General features: G+C 43.3%; 1 long non-coding RNA gene across 2 annotated transcripts in view; it reads right to left on the bottom strand.

Annotated features, from left to right (window-relative positions):
* LOC122923765 overlaps positions 1 to 18,848 on the bottom strand; it is a 31,430-nt gene that overhangs the window by 589 nt on the left and 11,993 nt on the right. Inside the window, exons 2-3 of one of the 2 annotated variants that reach the window (XR_006387324.1) lie at positions 7,544 to 7,627; positions 4,635 to 4,915 (exon numbers count right to left, since the gene is read on the bottom strand). This is a non-coding gene — a long non-coding RNA (uncharacterized LOC122923765). Of the gene's footprint in view, positions 1 to 4,634; positions 4,916 to 5,815; positions 5,895 to 7,543; positions 7,628 to 18,848 lie in introns of those variants that run through there. The other variant, XR_006387325.1, reaches the window with a different exon arrangement.

Below are 18,848 nucleotides of genomic sequence, written 5' to 3'. Positions count from 1 at the left end.
TGAAATTGAAATTTAGAATATTAATTATTTCCCTTTACATGACCATGAAGGTAAAAAATGGGCCTGGGGTTGGTTCCAATCTACCTTCCTTCATACCCCTTTCCCATCGCCACTTCTCAGAGTGGGAGATATTTTACATACTGCCCCTAAAGCCTTACAAGATAGTCTTGCCACACACCTAAAGAACTCTGATATTAGACTGAGAGAATTGTACACAGACAATACTCCTCCTTCACTATATAAATTGAGAACGATGTTGGCAATTTCTTCCTCCCATACGCTCAATAATCCAATATATTTCATCAAAACGTACCTTTCCCTCCACATTTCTCTAGGAGACTTGATAAGACCACTAACATGGTTTGAAAGCCTGTTAGAAAACCCACAAAACCCCCAAAAAATCATATCGAAATTTTACAGCAGATTCAGATCCCACACCTCGAATGTCCTGCCTTCCTACATAAGCCAATGGGAGAAAGATCTAAAGCATACTTTCACAACTAAAGAGATTGACATCATCCTACAATCTCCACATAAATCTTCTAGATGCGTTTGTATTCAAGAGAACGGCTATAAGATTATGTCTAGTGATGGTACAAGACGCCAGACATCGTTTCTAGATATTCAAGCTCTGGATGCGATAAATGTTGGAGATGCCTATCAGACAGAGGCTCCTTCATACATGTATGGTGGAATTGCCCCAACCTTTTTGCTTGGTGGGAGAGAGTATTTCAAATAGCCAATCATACAGACGTGGACAAAATTGTTGGTACCCTTTGGTCAATGAAAGAAAAAGTCACAATGGTCACAGAAATAACTTTAATCTGACAAAAGTAATAATAAATTAAAATTCTATAAATGTTAACCAATGAAAGTCAGACATTGTTTTTCAACCATGCTTCAACAGAATTATGTAAAAAAATAAACTCATGAAACAGGCATGGACAAAAATGATGGTACCCCTAGAAAACACAGAACATAATGTGACCAAAGGGACATGTTAATTCAAGGTGTGTCCACTAATTAGCATCACAGGTGTCTACAACCTTGTAATCAGCCATTGGGCCTATATATATGGCTCCAGGTAATCACTGTGTTGTTTGGTGATATGGTGTGTACCACACTCGACATGGACCAGAGGAAGCAAAGGAAAGAGCTGTCTCAAGAGATCAGAAAGAAAATTATAGACAAGCATGTTAAAGGTAAAGGCTATAAGACCATCTCCAAGCAACTAGATGTTCCTGTGAGTACAGTTGCACATATTATTCATAAGTTTAAGATCCATGGGACTGTAGCCAACCTCCCTGGACGTGGCCGCAGGAGGAAAATTGATGACAAATCTAAGAGACGGATAATCCGAATGGTAACAAAAGAGCCTAGAAAGACTTCTAAAGAGATTCAAGGTGAACTTCATGCTCAAGGAACATCAGTGTCAGATCGCACCATCCGTCGTTGTTTGAGCCAAAGTGGACTACATGGGAGACGACCAAGGAGGACACCATTGTTGAAAACGAATCATAAAAAAGCAAGACTGGAATATGCCAAACTACATGTTGACAAGCCACAAAGCTTCTGGGAGAATGTCCTGTGGACAGATGAGACAAAAATCGAAGTTTTTGCCAAGGCACATCAGCTGTATGTTCACAGACGAAAAAATGAAGCATATCAAGAAAAGAACACTGTCCCTACTGTGAAACATGGAGGAGGCTCTGTTATGTTCTGGGGCTGCTTTGCTGCGTCTGGCACAGGGTGTCTTGAATCTGTGCAGGGTACAATGAAATCTCAAGACTATCAAGGAATTCTAGAGAGAAATGTACTAGCCAGTGTCAGAAAGCTTGGTCTCAGTCGCAGGTCATGGGTCTTGCAACAGGACAATGACCCAAAACACACCGCTAAAAACACCCAAGAATGGCTAAGAGGAAAAAATTGGACTATTCTAAAGTGGCCTTCTATGAGCCCTGACCTCAATCCTATTGAGCATCTTTGGAAGGAGCTGAAACATGCAGTCTGGAAAAGGCACCCTTCAAACCGGACACAACTGGAGCAGTTTGCTCATGAGGAGTGGGCCAAAATACCTGCTGAGAGGTGCAGATGTCTCATTGACAGTTACAGGAAGCGTTTGATTGCAGTGATTGCCTCAAAAGGTTGCGCAACAAAATATTAAGTTAGGGGTACCATCATTTTTGTCCATGCCTGTTTCATGAGTTTATTTTTTTACATAATTCTGTTGAAGCATGGTTGAAAAACAATGTCTGACTTTCATTGGTTAACATTTATAGAATTTTAATTTATTATTACTTTTGTCAGATTAAAGTTATTTCTGTGACCATTGTGACTTTTTCTTTCATTGACCAAAGGGTACCAACAATTTTGTCCACGTCTGTATATGCGGAGCAGATCTGGTTCCTTCACCAGAAATTGCACTCCTGAGTCTTCTTCCACCTGATCAAAGGATCTCTAACTGGGAACTTCTAAAACACTTGCTAGCTGCAGCAAGATTCCTAATTCCGAAGCTATGGCTTTCTACGGAAGTCCCTTCCATTAGCCAATGGTTATTGAAGGTTGACCAAATTCACAGGTACAAAGAAATCTCATCTTGGGAACTGATAAATTTCCAAAATTTCAAGAAGTTGTGGAGAGACTGGAAGGTGTATAGGAGCCTCCACGAATAGCTCCGAATCCATGCTCTAAGCTAGGATTTCTAAATCCAGTAGGTTGGGTTTCTGGATTCTTTCTACGAAGATCTTTTAACTCTGTTTAAGGTCCTTCATCCTTAATACCTGCACTCATCTGCCTTCTGCTCCCATACCAACTCATCCTTACATACTATGCTAACTCATTCCGGACAAAAAGTTAAATTTAACAAGATATGTGTAATTGAGTATGCTACTATATACATCTGTTAAGAGATACCCAGTGACGTTATTGTTACCATTTTTAGTTACTATTTACTTATACTAGTATCGTGAGGCTTGGGCCTCTACTTGTACTTTTAAAAAAATAAAAAATGGGCCTGGGGTAGAGAGGGTTAATGTTACTGAATACACTACGTGCAGAATTATTAGGCAAATGAGTATTTTGACCACATCATCCTCTTTATGCATGTTGTCTTACTCCAAGCTGTATAGGCTCGAAAGCCTACTACCAATTAAGCATATTAGGTGATGTGCATCTCTGTAATGAGAAGGGGTGTGGTCTAATGACATCAACACCCTATATCAGGTGTGCATAATTATTAGGCAACTTTCCTTTGGCAAAATGGGTCAAAAGAAGGACTTGACAGGCTCAGAAAAGTCAAAAATAGTGAGATATCTTGCAGAGGGATGCAGCACTCTTAAAATTGCAAAGCTTCTGAAGCGTGATCATCGAACAATCAAGCGTTTCATTCAAAATAGTCAACAGGGTCGCAAGAAGCGTGTGGAAAAACCAAGGCGCAAAATAACTGCCCATGAACTGAGAAAAGTCAAGCGTGCAGCTGCCAAGATGCCACTTGCCACCAGTTTGGCCATATTTCAGAGCTGCAACATCACTGGAGTGCCCAAAAGCACAAGGTGTGCAATACTCAGAGACATGGCCAAGGTAAGAAAGGCTGAAAGACGACCACCACTGAACAAGACACACAAGCTGAAACGTCAAGACTGGGCCAAGAAATATCTCAAGACTGATTTTTCTAAGGTTTTATGGACTGATGAAATGAGAGTGAGTCTTGATGGGCCAGATGGCTGGATTGGTAAAGGGCAGAGAGCTCCAGTCCGACTCAGACGCCAGCAAGGTGGAGGTGGAGTACTGGTTTGGGCTGGTATCATCAAAGATGAGCTTGTGGGGCCTTTTTGGGTTGAGGATGGAGTCAAGCTCAACTCCCAGTCCTACTGCCAGTTTCTGGAAGACACCTTCTTCAAGCAATGGTACAGGAAGAAGTCTGCAAGGTAAGAAAAACATGATTTTCATGCAGGACAATGCTCCATCACACGCGTCCAAGTACTCCACAACGTGGCTGGCAAGAAAGGGTATAAAAGAAGAAAATCTAATGACATGGCCTCCTTGTTCACCTGATCTGAACCCCATTGAGAACCTGTGGTCCATCATCAAATGTGAGATTTACAAGGAGGGAAAACAGTACACCTCTCTGAACAGTGTCTGGGAGGCCGTGGTTGCTGCTGCACACAATGTTGATGGTGAACAGATCAAAACACTGACAGAATCCATGGATGGCAGGCTTTTGAGTGTCCTTGCAAAGAAAGGTGGCTATATTGGTCACTGATTTGTTTTTGTTTTGTTTTTGAATGCCAGAAATGTATATTTGTGAATGTTGAGATGTTATATTGGTTTCACTGGTAAAAATAAATAATTGAAATGGGTATATATTTGTTTTTTGTTAAGTTGCCTAATAATTATGTACAGTAATAGTCACCTGCACACACAGATATCCCCCTAAAATAGCTAAAACTAAAAACAAACTAAAAACTACTTCCAAAAATATTCAGCTTTGATATTAATGAGTTTTTTGGGTTCATTGAGAACATGGTTGTTGTTCAATAATAAAATTAATCCTCAAAAATACAACTTGCCTAATAATTCTGCACTCGCTGTATGTAATGTATACAGAATTAGAATAATGTGTGCACATATTTAACCTCCTGGCACAGGGTAGTAACTAACTCCTCCTCAGAGTCTTCGTCAAGAGCTGGGGTGGGGATATCCTCCTCAGAAGGAGCTGTGGTGGTGGTGTCATGGCCTTTTGAGGGTCCTGGCTCTTCTCCAACATTGCCCACATCAGGTGGGGTAGTGGCGAGCACATTCTGGGAGGGGCCCGCCTGCTCATCCTCCTCCTACTCCTCTGTGGATACCTCCACCACATCCAAATCAGACCAGGAAACCCAGCGCTGCCGCCGGCACAAGGTTGGAATGGGAACCCCTGTAATCACACAATGTTCAAAATTAGACAAACAGCTCGGAAATCATAACAAATGCTAATTAAGGCTAGTTTCACACCAGCGGCATGGACCTCCAGAACAGACTGTACAGCCTGTTGGATCCGTCCTGCCGCTAGTGTATGTGTGGACCAGTACTACTGCTTGGGCCCCATTGACTATCATGGGAGCGGGACAGAGTTCCAGGGCCGGAACGACAAACCATGCCCAGATGCGGGCAGTATAAAACGTCGACATGACGGCATGGTTTGCAGAGTGCCGGACCCGGAACTTCACCCCCTCCCATGATAGTCAATAGGGCCAGAGCGGAAGTACAGGGCCAAAGGTACACTAGTGTCATGACCGATCCGCCAAGCTGTTCACCCGCCGAAACAGCCTGGCGGAGGTCCATGCCGCTAGTGAGAAACTAGCCTAAGTGGGGGATGTATGTAATGTAATAATGGACGGGGCCTTTTACTGTAATACAGAATGATGATTGCTGTTTATGTATATATATATATATATATATATATATATATACACACACGTACACACGTATATTTATCATTATGTGTGTTTGCAAAGTACGAAATCAGCCGGTTATATCATACATCACTACCGTGCGGTGTGGATAAATATATATATACACTCACAGTGAGGTAGAGATGTATGAGGTAAATGGATGATTTGCTAGGTGTCACACCAGGTAATAACTAAGTAATATTTTTTTACAGGTGTATATATACACAGTACAGATTGCTGGCGATAGAAAAAAAACAAAAAAAACATTGTACTTGGGCATACTGCCTTACTGAGCTCTGCGATCCAGTCAGGGTGCCTCCTCTTCAGGTCTGACTATTTTTTAAATATGGCCAGATCAGTGTGGGTGTGGTGAAACTTTTTTTCTAGAAGATCCTTGACCCCCTTGATAATATTCTGCTTCTATACCTGTTTCCGGCTATCATACCCCTTCTTCAACATTCGCTGCAGGATAAAGATGTAATTGCAATTTTTTTAAATACACGTATTAAGAATAAATGTCCTCAACAACACAGCAAATTATTTAATTGTCAGAAGGGGAAATATTAGATTTAATGTTACCAATATAAGATCAGATTGTATTCCTATTGTATGTGTATAGTGTGTGAGCAATCATATATTGGCCTGCTGAGCTGAGATCTACGGTACCCGTCTAGTGAAGTGACAGTACGTTATGGGGTGTACAGCTGGTTCGCTTTCCCAGCAATTACTGGTGGTCAGACAAAAAAATCATAATTCTCTAGACCAACAAGACATGAACAGTAATCTAAAGACTATGTGTGTCAGGAAAACGAATGTGCATGATATTTCTTTCTTGTGTTTACATCCATACAGTGCTGCCCATAATTATTCATACCCCTGGCAAATTTTTACTTAAAGTTACTTTTATTCAACCAGCAAGTCATTTTTTTGACGGGCAAATGACATAGGTGTCTCCCAAAAGATAATAAGACGATGTACAAGAGGCATTATTGTGGAAAAAAAAAAACATTTCTCAGCTTTTATTTACTTTTGAGCAAAAAATACAAGATGTTCCGGAGGAAAATCTCAGAGGAAGTGGTCGGAAGCCAAAAGTGATACCTGTGCTGGCCAGGAGGATAGTTAGGTGAAAAAGAATCCAAGGATCACCACCAAGGCCATCCTGGTGAATCTGGGCTCTGCTGGTGGCAATGTCTCAAGGCAGACAATCCAACGGACACTGCACACTGCTGGGTTCCACTTCTTCAGATAAGGCACACAAAGGCTCACTTGGCCTTTGCAAAAGCTAATCTGGACAAAGAAGACGACTTCTGGTCTTCTGTGTTGTGGTCAGATAAAACAAAAATTAAATTGTTTGGTCACAATGATGTTTCCTTCATTTGGCGTAAAAAAGGAGAAGCTTCAACCCAAAGAACACCATCCCCACTGTCAAACATGGTGGTGGGAACCTGATGCTTTGGGAAGGGGTTTCAGCCAATGGACCAGGGAACCTAATCACAGTAAACAGCACCATGAAAAAAGAGCAATACATGAGGATTCTCAACGACAACATCAGGCAGTCTGCAGAGAAACTTGGCCTTGGGCACCAGTAGACATTTCAGCATGACAATGACCCAAAACACACAGCAAAATTGGTGAAGAAATGGTTAGCAGACAACAACATTAACGTTTTGGAGTGGCCCAGCCAGAGTCCAGACTTGAATCCAATTGAGAATCTGTGGAGGGAGCTAAAGATGTGGGTGATGGAAAGAAGACCCTCCAACCTGAAAGATTTGGAGCTCATTGCTAAAGATGAATGGGCGAAAATGCCTGTGGAGACATGCAAAAAGCTGGTCTGCAATTATAGGAAGCGTTTGATTGCTGTAATAGCCAATAAAGGCTTTTCTATTGATTATTGAGAAGGGTGTGAATAATTTTGGACTAGACACTTTTTGCTCAAATGTAAATAAAAGCTGAGAAATGTTTATTTTCCACAATAATGAGATAACCTTTTGCGGATACAAAAGGGGGGACATGGTGTCAGGGAACACCCCCCCCCCCCCCCCACACACACACACACCTTGGTATGTGCAAGGGCATATTTGGATGTGAATGGGTTAAGTTTGTTTACTTACTTGCAATGTGTGCTGGGCTGAACTTGTCTTCATGGGCACGTGAAGATCTTAATTCGTCTTCTGGTAACGGTCAGCATGAGTTACCTGTAAGAGAAATAGATTTCAGTTACTTGCTGCACATACAGAAGTTGACAGCGAAGAATCCCCCAACCCCACCCCCCTTTAGGTTTTGTTTTCGTCACAGTGTTTATACAGGGTTATAGTCAGTCTTTGAGCGGACTAGTTTGGGTCTTAGACAAGGTTTTGGTTTTAATGAGTTCATATGATATAAATAATTTTGATTGTCTAAGAAAAGGTAACGTAAAAACACTGTGGCCTTTATATATCCCAAAACAATGTTAAATTTATAAGAATAAAATATCTTATTTTTTAATCTGACAGAGTCTCAGTCTCTTTTGTGTCTAATTTGGTTAGTGGTGGAATATGACACCATGCCTCTTGTACATCGTCTTATTATCTCTTGGGTGACACCTATGTCATTTCCCGTCAAAAAATTACTTACTGGTTGAATAAAAGTAACTTTAAGTCAAAATTTGACAGGGGTATGAATAATTATGAGCAGCACACAGTACATGCTACAGACAAAGTAATGTGATGTCAAAACAATTCTTATTTCAACAATCATGAATATCTAATCAAACTTGATAAAAGATGAAGTTATATGCATTGTGCAAATATATTCGCATATTAGTTAAGATTTGTGCACTCGCAAATATTTTATAACACTCTTGATTATTAAACAGATATTGTTCAAACTTGCATAAAAAGTGTAATCAAATACAGTAGTGTACTTACAGTTATCAGGAGTTCCTCCTCTTTTTCGCTGAATCCATTGGCCACTATTTTTCAATCTTCCAACTTTTGCAATGTTTGAAAAACGCGGTCAAGCACGCTAAGCCCCGCCCATAATATGCAAAAAAATTGCATAATGCGAATATCACGATACTGAGAATATTCGAGAATATTTAACGAATATATGTCGAATATTCTATCAAATATTTGAGAATTAGCGCAAATTCAAATATTACCCCTGCCGCTCATCTCTTCCTCAATGTCGCGAAAATTGTTGTCAACCATCTTTTCTAATCGCATCCAACTTCGGTCTGATGGAAACAGTTGCTGTAGTAGGTTGCCCTTTTTTTGCGCATGCGCGTACGTGAAAAATGATATTGCCGATATTTCGCATTGAAAAAATAATGAATGGAGATCGCAAATTTGAATAATACATCTGGTGACTGTCCATGTTGTGGGACTAATTGTGCACTTCTAATAATTATTTCTTGGCTGCAAATATGAGCTGAAGGTTTTTCAGGTTCGCCTGCTATTAAAATGAATGGGACCTGCCGCGAACTTGCAGTTCGAAAACATTTGATCGCGTTGGCGAACCGTCCCGGCAGATGTTCGTCCATCACTAGTCAGGACTCTACCCTCTAAAGCAGACATGCTCAAACTGCTGCCCGCCAGCTGTTGCAAAACTACAACTCCTAGCATGCTCGAACAGCCTACAGCTATCAGCTTACAGCAGGGCATTGTGGGAGTTGTAGCTTTACAACAGCTGGAGGGCCGCAGTTTGAGCATGCCTGCTCTAAAGGAACAACTTTTAGCAAATAAAGACGTGGAAAAATGGCCCAAGCGTCACTAAAAAAGGGTTTAGGTATAAACCCTTCTGTCCTGTGTGGGGGGCCTGGTTTGATCCTTGCTATAGGGCCCTTACTTCTCTATATACGTCACTGACTGACTTAGAATTATGTTTAAAGATTATGTACACACATTTTTTTGATTGCATCTTACTCATTTTGGGCTAAAAATATTTTTTTTAATTGATCTTTATTAAAAATATTGAGCTGTTCTGTTTGTTTAGCTGTGTGCATCCTACTTTAACTTTCACTTTGTGCCTGTCATCTAACAAACCTTATTTCTAAATTACTAAAAAGCTATAAACACTTATGTACAGTTGTGCTCATAAGTTTACATACCCTTGCAGAATTTATGATTTCTTAACCATTGTTCAGAGAATATGAATGATAACACAAAAACATTTGTCACTCATGGTTAGCGCTTGGCTGAAGCCATTTATTCTCTTACGTCCTACCAGCAGCACAGATGGGGTTAACTGCCCCCCTGTGGACTGGTAGGACCGGCAGAATTTTTAATGAGCCCAAGAACCAATAAACGATCTTCAGCTCCCTGAAAGGGAGGAGATCACCCCCCAGCCCACCATGTTTTTTTCTGTCCTTTGGACAGGTGGACTGGCGGATCGCTCCCCTTCTGGGAGCTGAAGAGATACCTGGGGAGTCCCATAGGGTTAATTTGAGCCTGGTATAGGCCCTATTACTTCTCTGGGCTGGTTTCGAGTGAGGCCCCGCCCAGAGCCTGTCATTCAGTGCTCTGGTTGCGTCGCTTTCACAAGCTAGCTCCAGAGTTCCCTTGTGCTTGATATATATTCTAGTATATCGCTTGGCTTGTTTTTTTTTCACAGCTCTAATTTCTTCAGTGCTGGTGGGCGCCCATATGGTCTCGTTTTCACCTCCACTTGATGTTTGTAGGTGTTATGACCTGTTTGTTCTTTTTCTTACAGTTATGGCTTCCCCTAAGAATCCTGATCAGCGGAAGTCTGTGGCCAAAACAAAACATTTGGCCTGTTATGAGTGTAACACTCCTCTAGAGGACAACTACCCTTACTCTAGGTGCGAGAGTTGCCGCACACAGTCATCCACGGAACCCACGATGCAGGAGATGTTTCAATGGACAAAGACCTACGTGGATGATTCCATTAAGGGAGTAGTGCGCCTGCTGAATGAGAGGCTACCAGGATCCTCTCAGACTCCCATGGAAGTGGCTGCATCGGTCGAGAGACCTACTCCCTGTTCGGTGGGGTCTTCTTCCGAGGAAGAATTAACTTCTTGCTTTTTTCCTCCAGAGAAAACGCAGAAGTTGCTGAAGTCCATCAGGTCGGGGGACCAGGATGTTGACATGGGGGAGTCCTCCGATCCCGCCGGACGGACACAGCGTGTCTTTAGAGCGGATGAGACCCTCCTCTATGTGATGCGTACAGAGTGGAGAAAGCCTGAGAAAGGCCCAGTCCTTACCAGGAAGTTTAAGCTCATGTATCCGATGGCTAAACCCTTGGTGGAATCGTGGGGTTTCGTTCCCAAGGTGGACATGGCAATAGCCAAGTTGTCCAGGCGCACTCTGGTCCCTGCAGACGATGGGTCTAGCCTGCATGACCCTCTAGACCGGAGGGCAGAGTGCACCCTTAGAAGGGATACACGGCGGCTGCTGCCTCCGCATCAACATCAATTGCGGCCACTGAGGTAGCCTCCTTTTACGCTCCAAGCTCAACCAGATCCAGACGGATGTGGACCAGAGCGTTTCTAGAGACGACATCTTGGCAGCCTTTAAGTCAGCCAATCTGGCTATGGATTTCTTGGTCGATTCTACCCAAATGCAGCTGAAGCTGGCCGCCAAGACCATGGCTCTGGTTTCAGCTGCCTGCAGACCGCTTTGGCTGAAGCCATGGATTGCGGACAACGCGTCCAAGTTCAATCTTTGCGGGCTCCCCTTCGAACCAGATAGGCTGTTCGGGTCCGAATTGGACAGAATCATGGAGGGACTCTCCGACAAAAAAGGGAAGAGTCTCCCCCAGCAGCACTTTCGGGGTCGCCCCAGGCAGGATAAGAAGGACAGAGGCCGTTCAGGGCAGCAGGCTAGGCGCAGAGTTTGGGGGGGGCCCGTCTCGTAGATTCTCGAGACGCTCCTGCAAACCCACCAGGGAGGCAAAACCCTCCTGACTATGGGCCTCTCCGAGGCTCTTGGATAAGCCCTGCTGCCCCTGCAGTATCTCCTCTAGATTTTCCCGTACCCCTCCCCCAAATCCCCGTGGGGGGCCGTCTCTCCCACTTCAAGGATGTTTGGGCCCAGCAAATTGCGGATCCCTGGGTTCAGGATATAATTTCTGCCGGTTACCGGGTAGATCTCATCTCCCCCCCTCCGGAGAGATTCATCACAACGCGAAACTTCGTCCCTGTCAAACAAAGGATCCTAGAATCCTATATTCAGGACTATATCTCCAAGGGAGCCCTGGAGGAGGTGCCGGCAGGGGAGAGAGGCCTAGGGATTTATTCTCCAGTGTTCCTGGTTCCCAAGAAGACGGGAGATCTCCGGATGATCATCGACTTGAGATTCCTCAATCGATTTATAAGGAAAACCAGGTTTCGCATGGAAACCATAAGGTCAGTCAGCCATATCCTCAACTCTGGGGACGTCATGGCCACTCTGGACCTCAAGGATGCGTATCTTCACATCCCGATCCATTCCACTTCCCGGAAGTTCCTCAGGATCGCGGTCCAGGTTTTGGGGGTTCGCAGGCCCTTTCAGTTCGCCGCGCTTCCCTTCGGAATCTCTTCTGCCCCCCTTATCTTCACCAAGGTGGTGGTGTCGGTGGTGGCAGCTTTGAGACTTCAAGGACTAACTATTATTCCCTATCTGGACGATTGGCTTTTCATAGCCTCTTCAGTTCCAATCCTTACCCACCATCTTCAGATCGCAATCTCCTTTCTCTTCCGCCTAGGCTGGATCATCAACTGGCAGAAGTCGAATGCGAGCCCATCGACTTCAATCCATTATTTAGGATTCGCGGTCGACTCTGTGGAAATGTCCCTCCAGTTGACTCCAGAAAGGAGAGCGCGGGTTCAGGATCTGGCAAGGGTCCTTTATGTCCCTTGTCGAGTCTCTATCCGGACTCTCATGAAGATGCTGGGGCTCATGTCAGCGGCTGCGGACGCAGTCCCTTGGGCACTATGGCACCTCCGTCCTCTTCAGTCGGAGGTCCTACGCTTATGGAACGGCAGCCCTGCGGGGCTAGATTCCCTGTGCTCCCTGTCCGGTCAAACCCGGAATTCCCTCAGATGGTGGTTCCATCTGCCAGCAGGGAAGTCTATGACCCAACCAGCTTGGATCATATTGACTACAGATGCTTCCCTTGTAGGCTGGGGCGCTCACCTGGACGGATCCCCAGTACAGGGATCTTGGTCTCCTCTGGAGCGGCATCTTTCTTCCAATCTTCGCGAGATGCGAGCTATCCGGCTAGCCCTCCTTCACTTCGCCCCTCAGATTCGGGGCAAGGCAGTGAATGTCCAGTCAGACAATATGACTGCGGTTCTCTATATAAACAAGCAGGGAGGCACAAGATCATTGCCCCTTCTATCAGAGATCGGGGTAATTCTTTGGTGGGCAGAGATGAACCTTTCCCATCTATCTGCCACTCATATTCGAGGCTCCCTCAATATGATAGCGGACCGCTTAAGTCGAGGATTACCGACCATGGAGTGGTCTCTGCATCCGGAGATCTTCAGGCAGTTAGTTCACAGGTGGGGTATGCCAGAGGTGGATCTCATGGGAACCAGGTTCAACGCCAAGGTGCTGAGGTTCTGTTCCCTCTACCGGGAAGACAACCCCCTGGCGATAGATGCTCTGTCGATATCGTGGAGGTTCAAGCTGGCTTACATCTTCCCTCCGTTTTCCATGATACCGAGGGTATTGATGAAAATCCCTCAGGATCAGGCCTCAGTAATAGCCATCATACCATTCTGGCCCAGGAGATCCTGGTTTACCCAGCTCATTCAGATGAGTCAGGGACAATACTGGAGGCTCCCCCCGGAGCAGACCCTGGTGTCGTGGGACACTCATCTCTGCCCATATCTGCACAGGTTCAACCTGACAGCCTGGAGGTTGATCAGTCCTTTCCCAACATAGAAGGGCTTTCCGAGTCGGTCCTGAGAACTTTGTCGCATTCTCGAGCAGAGTCTACAAAGAAGGCCTACTCCAGGATTATGAGAATCTTCATGTCATGGTGTGATTCCAAACAGGTGGCGTCTGCAGATCCGCCCCTTCCTGCGATATTACAATTTCTTCAAGATGGATTAGATAAAGGTCTTTCTCCAGCTACCTTGAAGGTACAGATTTGTGCCATCTCGGCCTGTCTCAACAGGTCGCATTCTCGGGACCCACTCATTAAACGCTTCCTGAAGGGAGCTGAAAGACTAAAGCCTACTATACTGAAGCCCATTCCCCAGTGGGATCTCTCAGTAGTGCTCAGGGGGCTAGCATCTCCCCCCTTCAAGCCTTTGGAGGAGGTCGATTTCAGATTTCTAACTTTAAAGATGGTTTTTCTTCTGGCTGTAGCTTCAGCCAAAAGGATTTCTGAATTGCAGGCGTTCTCTGCGATTCACCCCTATATTATCTTCCTACAAGACAGAGTACTCCTGAAGTTCTTACCCTACTTCAGGCCTAAGGTGCCTACCTTCCAAAATATCAACCAGGTAATCTCCTTACCAGTTTTGTTTTCAGCCTCCTCCTCTGATACTCCAGCAAGAGACCCGCTGGATATTTCAAGGTGCCTCCAGGTCTATGTGGATAGATCCAGAGAATTCAGGATAGATGAAAATCTCCTTATCCTGTTTGCCGGTAAGTCTAAAGGCCATAAAGCGTCTAAAGCCACCATTAGTCGCTGGATCAAGGAGGCCATTAGGGAGGCCTTTGTCTCCCAATCCCTAGATCCTCCGGAGTTTGTGAGAGCCCATTCTACTAGGGCTGTCTCCACCTCTGTTGCGGAAAGAAGACTTCTTCCCTTAGAGTTGATCTGTAAGGCGGCCTCCTGGAGCTCGGAGTCAACCTTCATCTCCCATTATAGGATAGATGCTAGGATGGCAGAGTTTTCGGCCTTTGGGCAGACAGTTCTTAGTTCTGCCAGGCATGAGGACCCTCCCTAGGGGATTCTTCTTGCTATCTCCCCATCTGTGCTGCTGGTAGGACGTAAGGGAATCGTTAATTTCTAACGATAATTTGTTTTCCCTTAGTCCTAACAGCAGCACACAAATATCCCACCCTAAATACATTATGCTTGTTAAAAACACGGTGGGCTGAAGATCGTTTATTGGTTCTTGGGCTCATTAAAAATTCCGCTGGTCCTACCAGTCCACAGGGGGCAGTTAACCCCATCTGTGCTGCTGTTAGGACTAAGGGAAAACAAATTATCGTTAGAAATTAACGATGGTCAAACAACTGTGTTTACTCTTTTTAAATCATAATCAAAATGCAAACTACCCAAATGACCCTGATCAAAAGTTTACATACCTTGGTGATTTGGCCTGATAACATGCACACAACTTGACACAAAAGGGTTACAATGGCTATTAACCCCTTTAGGACACACATATTTCACCTTAAGACCAGGCCATTTTTTGCAAATCTGACCAGTGTCACTTTAAGTGCTGATAACTTTAAAACGCTTTGACTTATACAGGCTATTCTGAGATTGTTTTTTCGTCACATATTGTACTTCATGACACTGGTAAAATGAAGTAAAAAAATGCATTTTTATTTATAAAAAAATACAAAATTTACCAAAAATTGGTAAAAAATATCAAATTTCCAAGTTTCTATTTCTCTACTTCTATAATACATAGTAATACCTACAAAAATAGTTATTTTACATTCCCCATATGTCTATTCATGTGTGGATCAATTTGGGAATGATATTTTATTTTTGGGGGATGTTAGAAGGCTTAGAAGTTTAGAAGCAAATCTTGAAATTTGTCAGAAATTTTCAAAAACCCACTTTTTAGGGACCAGTTCAGGTCTGAAGTCACTTTGTGAGGCTTACATAAGAGAAACCAGCCCAAAAATGACCCCATTCTAGAATCTACACCCATCAAGGTGTTCAAAACTGATTTTACAAACCTAGTTAACCCTTTAGGTGTTCCACAAGAGTTAATGGCAAATGGTGATAACATTTCAAAATTTAGATTTTTGGGGAAATTTTCCATTTTAATCCATTTTTTCCAGTAACAAAGCAAGGGTTAACAGCCAAACAAAATGCTATATTTATTGCCCCGATTCTGTAGTTTGCATAAACACCCCATATGTGGCCGTAAACTACTGTACGGGCACACAGTAGGGCGTAGAGGGAAAGGTGCGCCGTATGGTTTTTGGAAGGCAGATTTTCCTGGACTGTTTTTTTTTTACACCATGTCCCATTTGAAGCCCCTCTGATGCACCCCTAGAGTAGAAACTCCATAAAAGTGACCCCATCTAAGAAACTACACTCCTCAAGATATTCAAAACAGATTTTACAAACTTTGTTTACCCTTTAGGTGTTCCACAAGATTTAATGGAAAATAGAGATACCATTTCAAAATTTCACTTTTTGGGCAGATTTTCCATTTTAATCAATTTTTGCCAGTAACAAAGCAAGGGTTAACAGCCAAACAAAACTCAATATTTATGGCTCTGATTCTGAAGTTTACAGAAACACCCCATATGTGGTTGTAAACCGCTGTATGGGCACACGGCAGGGTTCAGAAGGAAAGGAATGCCATACGTTTTGGAAGGCAGATTTTGCTGGACCGTTTTTTTTTTTTGACACAATGTCCCATTTGAAGCCCCCCTGATGCACCCCTAGAGTAGAAACTCCAAAAAAGTGACCCCATTTTAGAAACTATGGGATAGGGTGGCAGTATTGTTGGTACTAGTTTAGGGTACTTATGATTTTTGGTTGCTCTATATTACACTTTTTGTGAGGCAAGGTAACAAGAATTAGCTGTTTTGGTACCGTTTTTATTTTTTGTTATTTTCAACATTCATCTGACAGGTTAGCTCATGTAATATTTTTATAGAGCAGGTTGTCACGGACGCGGCGATGCCTAATATGTATACTTTTGTTTTATTTATGTAAGTTTTACACAATAATTTCATTTTTGAAACAAAAGAAAATCATGTTTCAGTGTCTCCATAGTCTGAGAGCCATAGTTTTTTCAGTTTTTGGGCAAATATCTTGGTAGGGTATAATTTTTGTAGGATGAGATGACGGTTTGATTGGCACTATTTTGGGGTGCGTATGACTTTTTGATCGCTTGCTATTACACTTTTTGTGATGTAAGGTGACAAAAAATAGCTTTTTTTACACATTTTTTTTTTTACAGTATTCATCTGAGGTCATGTGATATTTTTATAGAGCATGTTATTACAGACGCAGTGATACCTAATATGTATATATATTTTTTATTTATTTAAGTTTTACACAATTATTTCATTTTTAAAACAAAAACAAAAAAATCAAGTTTAGTGTCTCCATATTCTGAGAGCCATAGTTTTTTCAGTTTTTCGGCGATTTTCATAGGTAGGGTCTCATTTTTTGCGGGATAAGTTGACAGTTTGATTGGTGCATTCAACTTTTTTGATCACTTTTATTACCTTTTTTGGGAAGTAAGATGTGCAAAATTTCAATTTCATCATAGTTTTTTATTTGTTATGGCGTTCACCGTTCGGGTAAACTAACATGACCATTTTATAGATCAGGTCGTTACGGACGCGGTGATATTAAACATGTGTAGGGAAATATTTATTTTTTATTTTTAATCACTGATAAATGTGTTTTTAGATTTTTTTTTCACTTTTTTTTAACCCAGACCCACTTGGTTCTTGAAGATCCAGTGTGTCTGATGTGTGAATAATACAGTACAGTACACTATATAGTGTATTGTACTGTATTTTACTTACTCTTTGTCAGAACAGATCTCTGCCTTTAGCACAGATCTGTTCAGCACCATGGACAGCAGGATGCCTGAGAAGGCGTCCTGTTGCCATGAGAACCTTCCCCGTCTGCCACAACTGAGCAGACTGGGAAGGTGAAGGTGTGGAGCTCCCTCCCCTTGGTGACACAATCCTGTCTGGGTGCTGCAAAGGTACAGCAGCCCCCCGATGGGAGAGCGAGGGAGCTCCTTGACTGTTAACCTTTTCCATACAGCCATCCGTACGGACCGCGGTATGGAAAGGGTTAAACGGCTGACATCGCAGCACAGATGTCAGCCGTTTATAACAGAGTGTCAGCAATGTGCTGACACTCTGGTATACCCACTGGACACCAATGAATATTCAAGAGGAGACAGGCGGGGGATCGCGATCCCGCCTGCCGCACCGCCTGCCTCCCGCACCGCCAGCACTGCCTGCAACCCCCCCTGCACCACTCGCCAGCATAATTATCATTCAGGGGTGCAGGGGGGTGAAAAATCTATATTTTCTGCATTTTAAAGTGACCGCGGGGATCAGAAACTGCAGAATTGACCTGCGGTTTGCTGCGATCGCCAACATGGGGAATCACAGAACCCCCCGGCGCATCTAGCTAAGGTGCCTGCTCAATGATTTGAGCAGGCACCGGCTTCCGATCACCGCCCGCCAGACGGCGGTGTTCGGAACCATACATGACGTACCGGTACGTCATGTGTCCTGAAGAGGTTAAAGATAACCATCTTCGCCTGTGATCTGTTTGCTTGTAATTAGTAGGTGTGTATAAAAGTTCAATGACTTTCTTGACTCCTGAGAGACCCTATCATCTTTCATCCAGCGCTCCACTGATGTTGTTTGGATTTTAAGTCATGGGGAGAGCAAAATAATTGTCAACGGATCTGCGGGAAAAAGTAGTTTAACTCTATAAAACAGGAAAGGGATAAGAGAAAATTTAAGGACTTGAGAATGCCATTCAGCAGTGTTCAAACTCTAATTAAAGGGTTTGTCACTAGAATTTCCACTATTAAATTGGCTGACATTAGCAATGTGCTAATGTCAGCTGCACCTAACTATGCTATTCTTGTGATTATTCATGCCACCGTTACTGCAGAATTCTTACTTTTATAATATGCGAATTAGTGTGGCACCTGCTCCTAGAGGCTCAGTTCGCCCACCTCTTTCAACTCCCTTCTACTCTTGATTGACAGGGCCAGGCAGCGTTCGCATCCTGTGTGCTGGGAAAATCTTGCGCCTTTCAGTATTAGGCGCAGGCACGGTGAGGGAAGACGCTCGCCGGCTGCACCTAGAGGCTAATTAGCATATTATAAAAATAAGAATTCTGCAGTAACGGGGGCATGAATAATCACAAGAATAGCATAGTTAGGTGCAGCTGGCATTAGCACATTGCTAATGTCAGCCAGTTTAATAGTGAAAATTCTAGTGACAGAAACCCTTTAAGAAGTGGAAAAGTAGGGGTTCTGAACCAAACCATGGTTAGGTAGACCAACTAAACTTTCAGCCAGAAAAATTATTTGGGATGCAAGGAAAAACTCTAACAAATAACTTTAGGTGAAATACAGGATTCTCTGAAAGAATGTGGAGTGGCTGTTTCAAGATGCACAATAAGGAGGCATTTGAAGATAGATGGGCTGCATGGTTGAGTTGCCAGAAGAAAGCCATTACTACGCAAATGCCACAAAGTATCCCGCTTACAATATGCCAAACAGCACAGAGACAAGCC

The sequence above is a fragment of the Bufo gargarizans genome, chromosome 1 (assembly GCF_014858855.1).
Source record: "Bufo gargarizans isolate SCDJY-AF-19 chromosome 1, ASM1485885v1, whole genome shotgun sequence".
Lineage (NCBI taxonomy): Eukaryota > Metazoa > Chordata > Amphibia > Anura > Bufonidae > Bufo > Bufo gargarizans.
Note: the sequence above shows the minus strand (reverse complement) of the source record. Positions and strands in the feature narration are given on the sequence as shown.